The 16,969-nt window shown below is 40.7% G+C and overlaps 1 protein-coding gene across 8 annotated transcripts in view; it reads left to right on the top strand.

Annotated features, from left to right (window-relative positions):
• LOC128691112 (uncharacterized) overlaps nucleotides 1–16,969 on the top strand; it is a 343,519-nt gene that overhangs the window by 230,919 nt on the left and 95,631 nt on the right. For 6 of the 8 annotated variants that reach the window (XR_011392497.1, XR_011392496.1, XM_070089167.1 and 3 more), the window contains one exon: nucleotides 11,478–11,600. The exons of the other annotated variants lie outside the window; for them this stretch is intronic. The gene's annotated coding sequence lies outside the window, so the exon portion shown is untranslated. The remainder of the gene's footprint in view (nucleotides 1–11,477; nucleotides 11,601–16,969) is intronic. 8 annotated transcript variants of the gene reach the window in all.

The following is a 16,969-nucleotide window of genomic DNA, read 5'->3' as shown; positions in this document are numbered from 1 at the left end:
CCTCCTTTACCCCCTCTCTCCAACCTTTTCGAGGACGACCCCTACCCTGCCTTCCTTCCCCTATAGATTTATATGCTTTCCATGTCATTCTACTTTGATCCATTCTCTCTAAATGACCAAACCACCTCAACAACCCCTCTTCTGCCCTCTGACTAATGCTTTTATTAACTCCACACCTTCTCCTAATTTCCACACTCCGAATTTTCTGCATAATATTTACACCACACATTGCCCTTAGACAGGACATCTCCACTGCCTCCAACAGTCCCCTCGCTGCTGCATTTACCACCCAAGCTTCACATCCATATAAGAGTGTTGGTACTACTATACTTTCATACATTCCCTTCTTTGCCTCCATAGATAACGTTTTTTGACTCCACGTATACCTCAACGCACCACTCACCTTTTTTCCCTCATCAATTCTATGATTAACCTCATCCTTCATAAATCCATCCGCCGACACGTCAACTCCCAAGAATCTGAAAACATTCACTTCCATACTCCTCCTCCCCAATTTGATATCCAATTTTTCTTTATCTAAATCATTTGATACCCTCATCACCTTACTCTTTTCTATGTTCACTTTCAACTTTCTACCTTTACACACATTCCCAAACTCATCCACTAACCTTTGCAATTTTTCTTTAGAATCTCCCATAAGCACAGTATCATCAGCAAAAAGTAACTGTGTCAATTCCCATTTTGAATTTGATTCCCCAAAATTTAATCCCATCCCTCTCCCGAACACCCTAGCATTTACTTCTTTTACAACCCCATCTATAAATATATTAAACAACCATGGTGACATTACACATCCCTGTCTAAGACCTACTTTTACCGGGAAGTAGTCTCCCTCTCTACTACACACCCTAACCTGAGCCTCACTATCCTCATAAAAACTCTTTACAGCATTTAATATCTTACCACCTATTCCATATACTTGCAACATCTGCCACATTGCTCCTCTATCCACTCTATCATATGCCTTTTCTAAATCCATAAATGCAATAAAAACTTCCCTACCTTTATCTAAATACTGTTCACATATATGCTTCAATGTAAACACTTGATCTACACATCCCCTACCCACTCTGAAACCTCCTTGCTCATTCGCAATTCTACATTCTGTCTTACCTCTAATTCTTTCAATTATAACTCTACCGTATACTTTTCCTGGTATACTCAGTAAACTTATTCCTCTATAACTTTTACAGTCTCTTTTGTCCCCTTTCCCTTTATATAAAGGGACCATACATGCTCTCCGCCAATCCCTAGGTACATATATATATATATATATATATATATATATATATATATATATATATATATATATATATATATATATATATATATATATATATATATATATATATATATATATATATATATATATATATATATATATATATATATATATATATATATGTTATATATATATATATATATATATATATATATATATATATATATATATATATATATATACATATATATATATTATATATATATATATGTACATATATATATATTATATATATATATATATGTACATATATATATATTATATATATATATATATGTACATATATATATATTATATATATATATATATGTACATATATATATATTATATATATATATATATGTACATATATATATATTATATATATATATATATATATATATATATATATATATATATATATATATATATATATATATATCATGGTGATTAGCACATGGAAGAAAATAGTCCCTGTCTACCATCCCTTGGACAGTGACAGTATATACTCTCTTCTACTGGCACCTACGACTGTAGTAGGCATGCTGCACCTTACCACTCCTGGGACGATACCGGGAATATGCTTCAAAAACGAGAGATCCAGCATTACTTTTTCTCTCCTGAGGGACCACGGGGAGGAACTGAGAGAAATGAAATAAACAGAGATAAACTTGCAGCGGAAGGAAACTCGAGATAAAATAGAGGAAGCAAGACTGAAGATAAAAGCAGGTCAATAAAATTAACAAACGAAAGAAAGAACACGAGCGTATGAAACAAGTGAACAAAAATGCAAACTTAGGCTTGCTTACTCGTAAATGAACAAAGTGCTGAGGAAAAAATCCAGAGCAGGAAGGGGAAGATGGAAGCAGACGCAGAAGAGTGAACGAAGGCTCAAGAGAGTTTGCGAGACCAGGGAAGAGGAAAGATGTAGAGAGAACTGAGGAAGCGTAGAGCAGGAAGGAGAAAAGGAGAGAAATAACAAAGGAAGATAGGAATATATGATACCTAAGCTGGGGAGAGCCGAAGGAGAGGAAGATGTTGAAGGAATAGGGAAGGGGGGATGAGAATGGAGTTGGGAAGGTAGAGGGAAGAGGTAGGGAAGGAAGAGGGAGATGATGTAAGTAGACAGGAGGGGAGGGGGGGAGAGCCTGGGTAAAATGGTAAAGGAAATAGGAAAGGGCCAACAATAAGCCAAGATATACGACAACAACAAAATAAGTCAAAGATATAAATATTATATGCAGAATAATGTAAGATGGAAAATTTTCAGAAGCTAGCAACATGTACGAGGAAGTGGAAAATTTCCTTATATTTAGCTGCTTTTCTGCTATACGCAAGACTGTTTTAATGTAACATTCATCTCCACCCAACCGAAATATTCCAACTGAACATTCACACCAACCTACCCATTCTGATGGAACATTCACCCCAGCTGCTGCTACTGAAACTCTCCTTTCCTTTTTCTCTTCTGGGTAATTTACATGATTCACTCTCCATATTTATTTCTCCGTTAGTGTGCTCGTGACAGTGTCAGAAATAAAAAAAATCGTCAATTCAAATTTATATAGAAATATTTCGAACGATGCTTCGTTGGTTTGGACTCTCAAGCGTCTCAAGTACTCCAGATAGTAGAGGACACACAACATTATGTGACCCCATACGTTGCATATATGTTGCACAAGTCTCAATCTTCAACTTATCAATTCTGAAAACCATTTATCAAATCTGTTGTGTGGTATGTTGAAGAAATTGGTACTTTATGCTAAGGAATCATTGCATGTAGACACAAGACTTCAGGAGACATTTAGATTACCCCACAGGAAAATTCAGCAGTGAGTGATCAACACTCATTGATGTGTGACGATACTCATAAACTGCTGTAGTCATTGATCGTGACACAGTAAGCTGCTGTAGTCAGTGATCATGACACAGTAGGCTACTGTAGTCAGTGATCATGACACAGTAGGCTACTGTAGTCAGTGATCATGACACAGTAGGCTACTGTAGTCAGTGATCATGACACAGTAGGCTACTGTAGTCAGTGATCATGTCACAGTAGGCTACTGTAGTCAGTGATCATGACACAGTAGGCTACTGTAGTCAGTGATCATGACACAGTAGGCTGCTGTAGTCAGTGATCATGACACAGTAGGCTGCTGTAGTTAGTGATTATGACACAGTAGGCTGCTGTAGTCAGTGATCATGACACAGTAGGCTGCTGCAGTCAGTGATCATGAACAGTAGGCTGCTGTAGTCAGTGATCATGACACAGTAGGCTGCTGCAGTCAGTGATCATGAAACAGAAGGCTGCTGTAGTCAGTGATCATGACACAGTAGGCTGCTGCAGTCAGTGATCATGACACAGTAGGCTGCTGTAGTCAGTGATCATGAACAGTAGGCTGCTGCAGTCAGTGATCTTGACACAGTAGGCTGCTGTAGTCAGTGATCATGACAAAGTAGGCTGCTGTAGTCAGTGATCATGAACAGTAGGCTACTGTAGTCAGTGATCATGACACAGTAGGCTCCTGTAGTCAGTGATCATGACACAGTAGGCTGCTGTAGTCAGTGATCATGACACAGTAGGCTGCTGTAGTCAGTGATCATGACACAGTAGACTACTGTAGTCAGTGATCATGACACAATAGACTGCTGTAGTCAGTGATCATGACACAGTAGGCTGCTGCAGTCAGTGATCATGAACAGTAGGCTGCTGTAGTCAGTGATCATGACACAGTAGGCTGCTGCAGTCAGTGATCATGACACAGTTGGCTGCTGTAGTCAGTGATCATGACACAGTAGGCTGCTGCAGTCAGTGATCATGACACAGTAGGCTGCTGTAGTCAGTGATCATGAACAGTAGGCTGCTGCAGTCAGTGATCTTGACACAGTAGGCTGCTGTAGTCAGTGATCATGACACAGTAGGCTGCTGTAGTCAGTGATCATGAACAGTAGGCTACTGTAATCAGTGATCATGACACAGTAGGCTGCTGTAGTCAGTGATCATGACACAGTAGGCTGCTGTAGTCAGTGATCATGACACAGTAGGCTGCTGTAGTCAGTGATCATGACACAGTAGACTACTGTAGTCAGTGATTATGACACAATAGACTACTGTAGTCAGTGATCATGACACAGTAGGCTACTGTAGTCAGTGATCATGACACAGTAGGCTACTGTAGTCAGTGATCATGACACAGTAGGCTACTGTAGTCAGTGATCATGACACAGTAGGCTACTATAGTCAGTGATCATGACAGAGTAGGCTACTGTAGTCAGTGATCATGACACAGAAGGCTACTGTAGTCAGTGATCATGACACAGTAGGCTACTGTAGTCAGTGATCATGACACAGTAGGCTGCTGTAGTTAGTGATTATGACACAGTAGGCTGCTGTAGTCAGTGATCATGACACAGTAGGCTGCTGCAGTCAGTGATCATGAACAGTAGGCTGCTGTAGTCAGTGATCATGACACAGTAGGCTGCTGCAGTCAGTGATCATGACACAGTAGGCTGCTGTAGTCAGTGATCATGACACAGTAGGCTGCTGCAGTCAGTGATCATGACACAGTAGGCTGCTGTAGTCAGTGATCATGAACAGTAGGCTGCTGCAGTCAGTGATCTTGACACAGTAGGCTGCTGTAGTCAGTGATCATGACACAGTAGGCTGCTGTAGTCAGTGATCATGACAGAGTAGGCTGCTGTAGTCAGTGATCATGACACAGTAGGCTGCTGTAGTCAGTGATCATGACACAGTAGGCTGCTGTAGTCAGTGATCATGACACAGTAGGCTGCTGTAGTCAGTGATCATGACACAGTAGGCTGCTGTAGTCAGTGATCATGACACAGTAGGCTGCTGTAGTGCTTGATCATGACACAGTCTGTCATCCTGAGACTTACTCAACCCTGGTGTATCATCCCAGGGGTCATCCAACCATAGTGTATCATCCAGGGGGGTCACCCACCCAGAGTGTATCATCCAGGGGGGTCACCCACCCAGAGCGTATCATCCAGGGGGTCACCCACCAAGAGCGTATCACCCAGGGGGGTCACCTACCAAGAGCGTATCATCCAGGGGGTCACCTACCCAGAGCGTATCATCCAGGGGATCACCCACCCAGAGAGTATCATCCAGGGGGTCACCCACCCAGAGCGTATCATCCAGGGGGTCACCCACCCAGAGCGTATCATCCAGGGGGTCACCCACCCAGAGCGTATCATCCAGGGGGTCACCCACCCAGAGCGTATCATCCAGGGGGTCACCCACCCAGAGCGTATCATCCAGGGGGTCACCCACCCAGAGCGTATCATCCAGGGGATCACCCACCCAGAGCGTATCATCCAGGGGGTCACCCACCCAGAGCGCATCATCCAGGGGGTCACCCACCCAGAGCGCATCATCCAGGGGGGTAACCCACCCCAGGTGTGTCAGTCTGGGAGCCATCCGCCCTACTTTATGCACTCACCCTGGCTCCAGCACTCCTGCATATTTATACATGAAACATGTATATTCATTCGTGGAACATACATATTCATACGTGGAACATACATATTCAATCCTCCTCATGTATATTCGCTTGTATGGCTTGTTTACCATCTGCTACAACATTTAAAGCGATTCATAAACGTTTCCATTTACTGTTTTATTGGGCGAGAACGTTCTTTTGATACAACCATTTGTTGTATTGCCATCCACTGAATATTTTGTGTATCAAATTTAGTTTGCTGTATAGACTATGATCGTCTGTGCTCTGGTGGCTGGTATCAAGATCCTTCCACATTGTATTTCATGTTTTAGCAGTTAAATCATAACTTTTATTAATGAAATCGCAACGTTTTTATTAGTGAAATAACGTTTTTATTAGTGAAATAACGTTTTTATTAGTGAAATAACGTTTTTATTAGTGAAATAACGTTTTTATTAGTGAAATAACGTTTTTATTAGTGAAATAACGTTTTTATTAGTGAAATAACGTTTTTATTAGTGAAATAACGTTTTTATTAGTGAAATCACAACGTTTTTATTAGTGAAATAACGTTTTTATTAGTGAAATCACAACGTTTTTATTAGTGAAATAACGTTTTTATTAGTGAAATAACGTTTTTATTAGTGAAATCACAACGTTTTTATTAGTGAAATAACGTTTTTATTAGTGAAATCACAACGTTTTTATTAGTGAAATAACGTTTTTATTAGTGAAATAACGTTTTTATTAGTGAAATAACATTTTTATTAGTGAAATTACAATGTTTTTATTAGTGAAATAACGTTTTTATTAGTGAAATAACGTTTTTATTAGTGAAATAACGTTTTTATTAGTGAAATCACAACGTTTTTATTAGTGAAATAACGTTTTTATTAGTGAAATCACAACGTTTTTATTAGTGAAATCACAACGTTTTTATTAGTGAAATAACGTTTTTATTAGTGAAATAACATTTTTATTAGTGAAATCACAACGTTTTTATTAGTGAAATAACGTTTTTATTAGTAAAATCACAACGTTTTTATTAGTGAAATCACAACGTTTTTATTAGTGAAATAACGTTTTTATTAGTGAAATAACATTTTTATTAGTGAAATCACAATGTTTTTATTAGTGAAGTCACATCGTTTCTGTCAGTGAAATCGCAACGTTTTTAATTGATTTCCGAGAGAAATGCGTGAATTTGTGTATAGGTTAGGCAGTAATTTTTTTTTAGGTAAATACGAGTAATGTATTTTGAAGCAAGTCAAGAAACTGGAAACGAATTCCATACATGACTTTGAGAAATTGATGTGATAGAGACATGTGATAGAGTGACCCCTAGGTTAAGAGACGGTGCCGGGAGCTGTAGTTCCTTCGTTGTGTGTGTGTGTGTGTGTGCGTGTGTGTGTAATCACCTAATTGTACTCACCTAATTGTGGTTGCACGGGTCCAGACTCAGCTCCTGGCCCCACCTCTTTACTGAGTGCTACTGGGTCCTCTCTCTCCCTGCTCCATGAGCTTTATCATACCTCGTCTTAAAACTATGTATGGTTCCTGCCTACACTACATCGCTTGCCAGACTATTCCACTTCCTAACAACTCTGTGGCTGAAGAAATACTTCCTAACATCCCTTTGACTCATCTGAGTCTTCATCTTCCAATTGTGACCCCTTGTTTCTGTGTCCCATCTCTGGAACATCCTGTCTCTGTCCACCTTGTCTATTCCACGGAATATTTTGTATGTTGTTATCATGTCTCCCCTGACCCTCCTGTCCTCCAGTGTCGTCAGACCGATTTCCCTTAACCTTTCTTCGTAGGACATTCCCCTTAGCTCTGGAACCAGCCTTGTTGCAAACCTTTGCACTTTCTCTAATTTCTTGACGCGTGTGTGTGTGTGTGTGTGTGTGTGTGTGTGTGTGTGTGTGTGTGTGAGAGAGAGAGAGAGAGAGAGAGTGTGTGTGAATGCCATGATGTAAAAAATACCCCAGCGTGATCCATGTCTGGTGACGTTTCATACATTATTCTCCAAGGACTTAGACCACAGCTCGAGTATAATCCCCGTGTAATCTGTAATAATACCATGCCACACCAACCCTGCTGCAGGGGAACCTTGCCCACGCCATCGATGACACACTGGATGTATGTTCACTCTCGCCGTGTCGATGTTCACTCTTTGTTCAGTGCGTGAATGTTCATACTTGTTTAGCCTGGGCAGTGCTCAGTTTGGTGCAGCTGCCTGGGTAGCTGCCTGCTGCTGGTGTAAATGACATTATCCATGGTTATATTTCACACAACTCTGATCTCTTTATATCACAGAGATTGGCACAATATTTTAGTAAACTTCCCTGGCTCGTCCTCCACACAATATTAAACTTGGTATGATATGTGAAGAGCATTCAGTGAACTCATCTTTCATAGTGCTAAGCTGGCTGGATGACGGGTATTACCCTCAAGTGTAGTAGAAACTTACTCTTTTTAGAGCTTTATCCAGTTTCGCTCTGTGATCGAAGGGAAACATCGTTTGCTGTGTACCAAATGAAGTTCTTCTATATTTTTCTTAGGCAGTACCTGCCATTGTATTTAGACAGCCGGAATGTTTGTTATGGTGGCCCGTGGCCTGGTGGCAAAAGCTCTCGCTTCACACGGTGAGGGTTCGGGTTCAATTCCCAGCAAGGGTAGAAATATAAGCGTGTTTCCTTATACCTGGTGTCTTTATTCAACAATCAGTAAAAATGGGTACCCGGGCGTTAGTCGACTGGTGTGGGTCGCATCCCGGGTCAAAATTGACCAAATTTGCCCGAAATACTCTGCATAACAAGCGGTAAGGCGATGCGTACATTGTGCTGCCTCTGGAGGCGGTACAAGGTTCGTAGGGTCAAGTCCTGGCCTACCGCAGTTTGGTAAATGATTTAAAATCACTTGTTTCGTCATTTCACTGCTATGTAACCTGCTTGTTGAGGTGGATATTCAAACAGGAGAAGGCAGAAATTAATCCTCGAGATATCACTGCCACGAGTGTCCTCGGATCACGAGAAAAACATGCAGCTCAGCTGCATGCGTGTTTATTGTAGGATCACTGGCTCAAGTGGTAAGGCGATGCATACATTGTGCTGCCTCTGGAGGCTGTATAAGGTTCGTAGGGTCGAGTCCTGGCCTGCCGCAGTTTGGTAAGTCATTTAAAAATCACTTGTTTCGTGATTTCATTGCTCTGTCTATCTATCTATCTATCTATCTATCTATCTATCTATATATATATATATAATATATATATATATATATATATATATATATATATATATATATATATATATATATATATATATATATATATATATATACAGTGAAACATATAAGTGAACAGTATTCAGATAAAGCTAAAGAGATTTTTGTGGCATTTATGGATTTGAAAAAGGCGTATGACAGGGTGGATAGGGGGGCAATGTGGCAGATGCTGCAGGTGTATGGTGTAGGAGGTAGGTTACTGAAAGCAGTGAAGAGCTTTTACGAGGATAGTGAGGCTCAAGTTAGAGTATGTAGGAAAGAGGGAGATTATTTCCCAGTAAAAGTAGGCCTTAGACAAGGATGTGTGATGTCACCGTGGTTGTTTAATATATTTATAGATGGGGTTGTAAGAGAAGTAAATGCGAGGGTCTTGGCAAGAGGCGTGGAGTTAAAAGATAAAGAATCACACATAAAGTGGGAGTTGTCACAGTTGCTCTTTGCTGATGACACTGTGCTCTTGGGAGATTCTGAAGAGAAGTTGCAGAGTTTGGTGGATGAATTTGGTAGGGTATGCAAAAGAAGAAAATTAAAAGTGAATACAGGAATGAGTAAGGTTATGAGGATAACAAAAAGATTAGGTGATGAAAGATTGGATATCAGATTGGAGGGAGAGAGTATGGAGGAGGTGAATGTATTCAGATATTTGGGAGTGGACGTGTCAGCGGATGGGTCTATGAAGGATGAGGTGAATCATAGAATTGATGAGGGGAAAAGGGTGAGTGGTGCACTTAGGAGTCTGTGGAGACAAAGAACTTTGTCCTTGGAGGCAAAGAGGGGAATGTATGAGAGTGTAGTTTTACCAACGCTCTTATATGGGTGTGAAGCATGGGTGATAAATGTTGCAGCGAGGAGAAGGCTGGAGGCAGTGGAGATGTCATGTCTGAGGGCAATGTGTGGTGTGAATATAATGCAGAGAATTCGTAGTTTCGAAGTTAGGAGGTGCGGGATTGCCAAAACTGTTGTTCAGAGGGCTGAGGAAGGGTTGTTGAGGTGGTTCGGACATGTAGAGAGAATGGAGCGAAACAGAATGACTTCAAGAGTGTATCAGTCTGTAGTGGAAGGAAGGCGGGGTAGGGGTCGGCCTAGGAAAGGTTGGAGGGAGGGGATAAAGGATGTTTTGTGTGCGAGGGGCTTGGACTTCCAGCGGGCATGCGTGAGCGTGTTTGATAGGAGTGAATGGAGACAAATGGTTTTTAATACTTGACGTGCTGTTGGAGTGTGAGCAAAGTAACATTTATGAAGGGATTCAGGGAAACCGGCAGGCCGGACTTGAGTCCTGGAGATGGGAAGTACAGTGCCTGCACTCTGAAGGAGGGGTGTTAATGTTGCAGTTTAAAAACCGTAGTGTAAAGCACCCTTCTGGCAAGACAGTGATGGAGTGAATGATGGTGAAAGTTTTTCTTTTTCGGGGCACCCTGCCTTGGTGGAAATCTGCCAGTGTGTTAATAAAAAAATAAAATAATATATATATATATATATATATATATATATATATATATATATATATAGTGTAAATTGTGGGACCCATAGCCTCGGAGAAGTGGATAAAAAGGCTTCAAGGAAGAATATATATATATATATATATATATATATATATATATATATATATATATATATGTATATATATATATATATATATATATATATATATATATATATATATATATATATATATATATATATATATATATATATATATATATATATATATATATATATATATATATATGTCGTGCCGAATAGGCAGAACTTGCGATCTTGGCTTAAATAGCAACGCTCATCTTGCCATATAGGACAAGTGAATATTTGTGTATGCAATCATTTCGCCAAAACCATTCTGAACCTAACGAAAAATATATATTTAACTGTGTTTGTTTAGTATTAAATTATTGTAAACAAATCTAAAATATTTTTAGTTGGGTTAGGCTAAAATAAATTGTTCTTGTTATAATAAGGTTAGGTAAGTTTTCTAAGTTCCTTTTGGTGCAAAATTATAAATTTTTACATTAACATTCATGAAAAAAATATATCTTTAAATGTATAAGAGAAAATTTTAGAGAGGACTTAATTTTAAATGAGTTCTTGCTAATTGACCAGTTTTACATATTCGGCACAACGTGTATATTATATATATATATATATATATATATATATATATATATATATATATATATATATATATATATATATATATATATATATATATATATATATATATATATATATATATATATATATATATATATAAATATATATATATATATATATATATATATATATATATATATATATATATATATATATATATATATATATATATATATATATATATATATATATATATATATATATATATATATATATATATATACATATATATATATATATATGCAAATATTCCTAGTATGTAAGTAATATACCTAAATCAACGTTTTTTTTTTTCTCAGGTAAACCACGAGGGGCTAATTGATGTCACATCCCAGTGCTGGGACATCTGCAACAGCAGCAGTATTGCAGATGTGTCACTGAGGAAACTACTGCCACCTCTTGCAGTTGTGGTGTTGATGAAGGTGGGTAAATATTTGTAATGTAAATAGGCGTTTCAGTAGTGTTATTGTGGTATCGTAGTGGTTCACTGGTGTTATCGTGGTATCGTACTGATTCACTGGTGTTATCGTGGTATCATAGTGGTTCATTGGTGTTATAGTGGTATCGTAGTGGTTCACTGGTGTTATCGTGGTATCGTAGTGGTTCACTGGTGTTATCGTGGTATCGTACTGGTTCACTGGTATTATCGTGGTATCGTAGTGCTTCACTGGTGTTATCGTTGTGTCGTAGTGGTTCACTGGTGTTATCGTGGCATCGTAGTGGTTTACTGGTGTTATCGTGGTATCGTAGTGGTTTACTGGTGTTATCGTGGCATCGTAGTGGTTCACTGGTGTTATCGTGGTATCATAGTGGTTCACTGGTGTTATCGTGGTATCGTAGTGGTTTACTGGTGTTATCGTGGCATCGTAGTGGTTCACTGGTGTTATCGTGGTATCGTAGTGGTTCACTTGTGTTATCGTCGTATCGTAGTGGTTCACTGGTGTTATCGTGGTATCGTAGTGGTTCACTAGTGTTATCGTGGTATCATAGGGGTTCACTGGTGTTATCGTGGTATCGTAGTGGTTCACTGGTGTTATCGTGGTATCATAGTGGTTCACTGGTGTTATCGTGGTATCGTAGTGGTTCACTGGTGTTATCGTGGTATCGTAGTGGTTCACTGGTGTTATCGTGGTATCGTAGTGGTTCACTGGTGTTATCGTGGTATCATAGTGGTTCACTGGTGTTATCGTGGTATCGTAGTGGTTCACTGATGTTATCGTGGTATCGTAATGGTTCACTGGTGTTATCGTGGTATCGTAGTGGTTCACTGGTATTATCGTGGTATCGTAGTGGTTCACTGGTGTTATCGTAGTATCGTAGTGGTTCACTGGTGTTATCGTGGTATCGTAGTGGTTCACTGGTGTTATCGTGGTATCGTGTGACGCTACTCGAAAGAAAAACCTCATTTATCGCTTTTTTTTCTGCCATCGTTGTGTTTGTATGGAGTTGCTACACCAGGTCACAGTACTTGGAGGTACCAGGTCACAGTACTTGGAGGTACCAGGTCACAGTACTTGGAGTTAAAGGGTCACAGTACTTGCAGTTACCAGGTCACAGTACTTGGAGTTACCAGGTCACAGTACTTGGAGGTACCAGGTCACAGTACTTGGAGTTACCAGGTCACAGTGCTTGGAGTTACCAGGTCACAGTACTTGAAGTTACCAGGTCACAGTACTTGGAGTTACCAGGTCACAGTACTTGGAGTTACCAGGTCACAGTACTTGGAGTTACCAGGTCACAGTACTTGGAGTTACCAGGTCACAGTTCTTGAAGTTACCAGGTCACAGTACTTGGAGTTACAAGGTCACAGTACTTGCAGTTACCAGGTCACAGTACTTGGAGTTACCAGGTCACAGTACTTGGAGGTACAAGGTCACAGTACTTGGAGTTACCAGGTCACAGTACTTGGAGTTACCAGGTCACAGTACTTGGAGTTACCAGGTCACAGTACTTGAAGTTACCAGGTCACAGTACTTGGAGTTACCAGGTCACAGTACTTGGAGTTACCAGGTCACAGTACTTGGAGTTATCAGGTCACAGTACTTGGAGTTACCAGGTCACAGTTCTTGAAGTTACCAGGTCACAGTACTTGGAGTTACCAGGTCACAATACTTGGAGTTACCAGGTCACAGTACTTGGAGTTTCCAGGTCACAGTACTTGGAGTTATCAGGTCACAGTACTTGGAGTTACCAGGTCACAATACTTGGAGTTACCAGGTCACAGTACTTGGAGTTACCAGGTCACAATACTTGGAGTTACCAGGTCACAATACTAGAAGTTACCAGGTCACAATACCTGGGGTTACCAGGTCACAGTACTTGGAGTTACCAGGTCACAATACTTGGAGTTACCAGGTCACAGTATTTGGAGTTACCAGGTCACAATACTTGGAGTTACCAGGTCACAGTACTTGGAGGTACCAGGTCACAATACTTGGAGTTACCAGGTCACAATACTTGGGGTTACAACGTCACAATACTTGGAGTTACCAGGTCACTGTACTTGGGGTTACCAGGTCACAATACTTGGAGTTACCAGGTCACAATACTTGGAGTTACCAAGTCACAATACTTGGAGTTACCAGGTCACAATACTGGAGTTACCAGGTCACAATACTTGGGGTTACCAGGTCACAATACTTGGGGTTACCAGGTCACAGTACTTGGAGTTACCAGGTCTCAATACTTGGAGTTACCAGGTCACAATACTTGGAGTTACCAGGTCACAGTACTTGGAGTTACCAGGTCACAATACTTGGAGTTACGAGGTCACAATACTTGGAGTTACCATGTCACAATACTTGGGGTTACCAGGTCACAGTACTTGGGGTTACCAGATCACAATACTAGAAGTTACCAGGTCACAATACTTGGGGGTTACCAGGTCACAATACTTGGAGTTACCAGGTCACAGTACTTGGAGTTACCAGGTCACAATACTTGGGGTTACCAGGTCACAATACTAGTAGTTACCAGGTCACAATACTTGGGGTTACCAGGTCACAATAATTGGTGTTACCAGGTCACAATACTTGTGGTTACCAGGTCACAATACTTGGAGTTACCAGGTCACAGTACTTGGAGTTACCAGGTCACAATACTTAGGGTTACCAGGTCACAATACTTGGAGTTACCAGGTCACAATACTTGGGGTTACCAGGTCACAATGCTACGGGTTACCAGGTCACAATACTTGGGGTTACCAGGTCACAATACTTGGAGTTACCAGGTCACAATACTTGGGTTACCAGGTCACAATACTAGAAGTTACCAGGTCACAATACTTGGGGGTTACCAGGTGACAATACTAGAGGTTACCAGGTCACAATACTAGGAGTTACCAGGTCACAATATTTGGGGTTACCAGGTCACAGTGCTTGAAGTTACCAGGTCACAATACTTGGGGTTACCAGGTCACAATACTAAAGGTTACCAGGTCACAATACTTGGGGTTACCAGGTCACAGTACTTGGAGTTACCAGGTCACAATACTTGGGGTTACCAGGTCACAATACTAGAGGTTACCAGGTCACAATACTTTGGGTTACCAGGTCACAGTACTTGGAGTTACCAGGTCACAATACTTGGGGTTACCAGGTCACAATACTAGAAGTTACCAGGTCACAATACTTGAGGATACCAGGTTACAATACTTGTGGTTACCAGGTCACAGTACTTGGAGTTACCAGGTCACAATACTAGAGGTTAACAGGTCACAATACTAGAGGTTAACAGGTCACAATACTTGGGAATACCAGGTCACAGTACTTGGAGTTACCAGGTCACAATACTAGAAGTTACCAGGTCACAATACTTGGGGTTACCAGGTCACAGTACTTGGGGTTGCCAGGTCACAATACTTGGGGTTACCAGGTATAGTGACCTGGTAACACTACCTGTGAGTGGTTTCCAGTTAACAGGTCACAATACTTGGGAATACCAGGTCACAGTACTTGGAGTTACCAGGTCACAATACTAGAAGTTACCAGGTCACAATACTTGGGGTTACCAGGTCACAGTACTTGGGGTTGCCAGGTCACAATACTTGGGGTTACCAGGTATAGTGACCTGGTAACACTACCTGTGAGTGGTTTCCAGAGTTCTTCAACGCGACCAGTCTACCTTGTCGACTCTATGAAGATTGACGCAGGTGAGAGGAAAAGCTTTCATTGTCTTGTTCTGCAATTTGCTTTTCGTCTACATTTTTGTCGATAATTCGTAGTTTCACCCAGCGTGTTGATTGCCTGATCAACCAGGCTGATGATGTTAGCGGTACACTGACCCACATAGCCATCACAGCCTGGTAGATCTGTATCATTTACAGAACGTGATATCTGCATGTCTATCACTGAGGTATATTATCTCCTATACGTGATTGTCTGGGTATCTCATGCCTTGAAGTGTCTCTCGGGGTATCTGCCGCCTAGTGGGGTATCTGTTGTTTGTGTTTGTTGATGTTTGTGTTTGCTTTTGCCTGTGCTTGTATCAGCCCCTGACGGAGGGGCAACTGTAGTTTATCGTGTCAGTTTAGCCCCTTCTACGTGAGTGGGAGTATCTGGTTTGATCTCAGGAAAGGTAAGAGTAGCTCCAATTCACTTGATCAAGATCCCTTGACCATCATCAAGGTGAGGTAGATGCGAGAGGTGGATTCACTTGTTGCTGAGCACTTTACCGCATCCCAGCCGGCAGTAAGGGCATCAAATAAGCGATTTTTTCAAGCAGTCATCCTCCCATTTGTTGGAATTTCTCGTTTATGCAATGAAAATAGCTTTGATATGCTTAAGCTTTGACTCTCTGGTTGAGCGATTTATTCAATATTGCCCGAAGCTCGTCCTGTTACCAACGGTACGGCGATCTCGCTTGCCCGAAGCTGGTCCTGTTACCAACGGTACGGCGATCTCGCTTCTACGTTTTTTAGTAATAATACAAGTTAAGTAATATTCATAGGAACTGCCTGAAGGGTTATACAATGCCTAGGAAATGGGAGGTAATTAGGTTTGATGTCAAGAACAGGAAGGTAACCTCAAGTCTTTCGTTCAAGGGTCCCTTCAGTAGCTTCGTGGAACCTCCCTCGAGGGGGAATGATAGTGCAAAATTTTCACATCATTAATGAAATACTTTTCGTTATCACGCATCATTATTACATTGTAACATAATGTGTTACAATAAATGAGCAATATCCTCACAGTGATAATGCAATATCCATACACTGATGACACAGTATCTATACACTGGGAACTCAGTAACTTTTTATTACATCACGATATCCTCACAATTCTGTCATTACCAGATATTGGAAGGAAGTCAAACGTGTCACGGCACAGTCATGAGATATAAGATTCATCGTAACTGGGATGAAGCGGAACAAGGCAGCTCGGCAACAACTTGAGTAAAAACTGACTACCTTAACTTTACGGTGATAGAGCGTGTCCTGGGTCAGGAGTTAAGACTTCCGCCCCGCCTGTTGTGCTCTCGACCCGAAGAAAAATCGGAAGTTTATTGCCTTCTGTCCAACCTTGGCCCCCGCACGCGAAATCTGCCGGACGAGCTTTGAATACATGAAGACTTACAGGCAGTAAACAACCACCCATGTACAGTATGGGTAACGCTGCTTGATGCTTGTGTCTGCCAGGTCGAAATTAGTGCTGGGGAAGCTCCGGAGGGGGATGAATAAGGAGGGATTTGCATGTCATAATCATTTTTTTAGTTTCCGTGTTAGGGAAAATATCGTGTTTTAGGGTAAATTCTCCTCGATTTATCTAGGAGGTAGTGAGGAAGGCGTCACTTTCTG

The sequence above is a fragment of the Cherax quadricarinatus genome, chromosome 27 (genome assembly GCF_038502225.1).
Source record: "Cherax quadricarinatus isolate ZL_2023a chromosome 27, ASM3850222v1, whole genome shotgun sequence".
Taxonomy (NCBI): Eukaryota; Metazoa; Arthropoda; class Malacostraca; order Decapoda; family Parastacidae; genus Cherax; species Cherax quadricarinatus.
The sequence above is the reverse complement of the archived record's forward strand: the minus strand, read 5'-3'. Positions and strand labels throughout refer to the sequence as shown.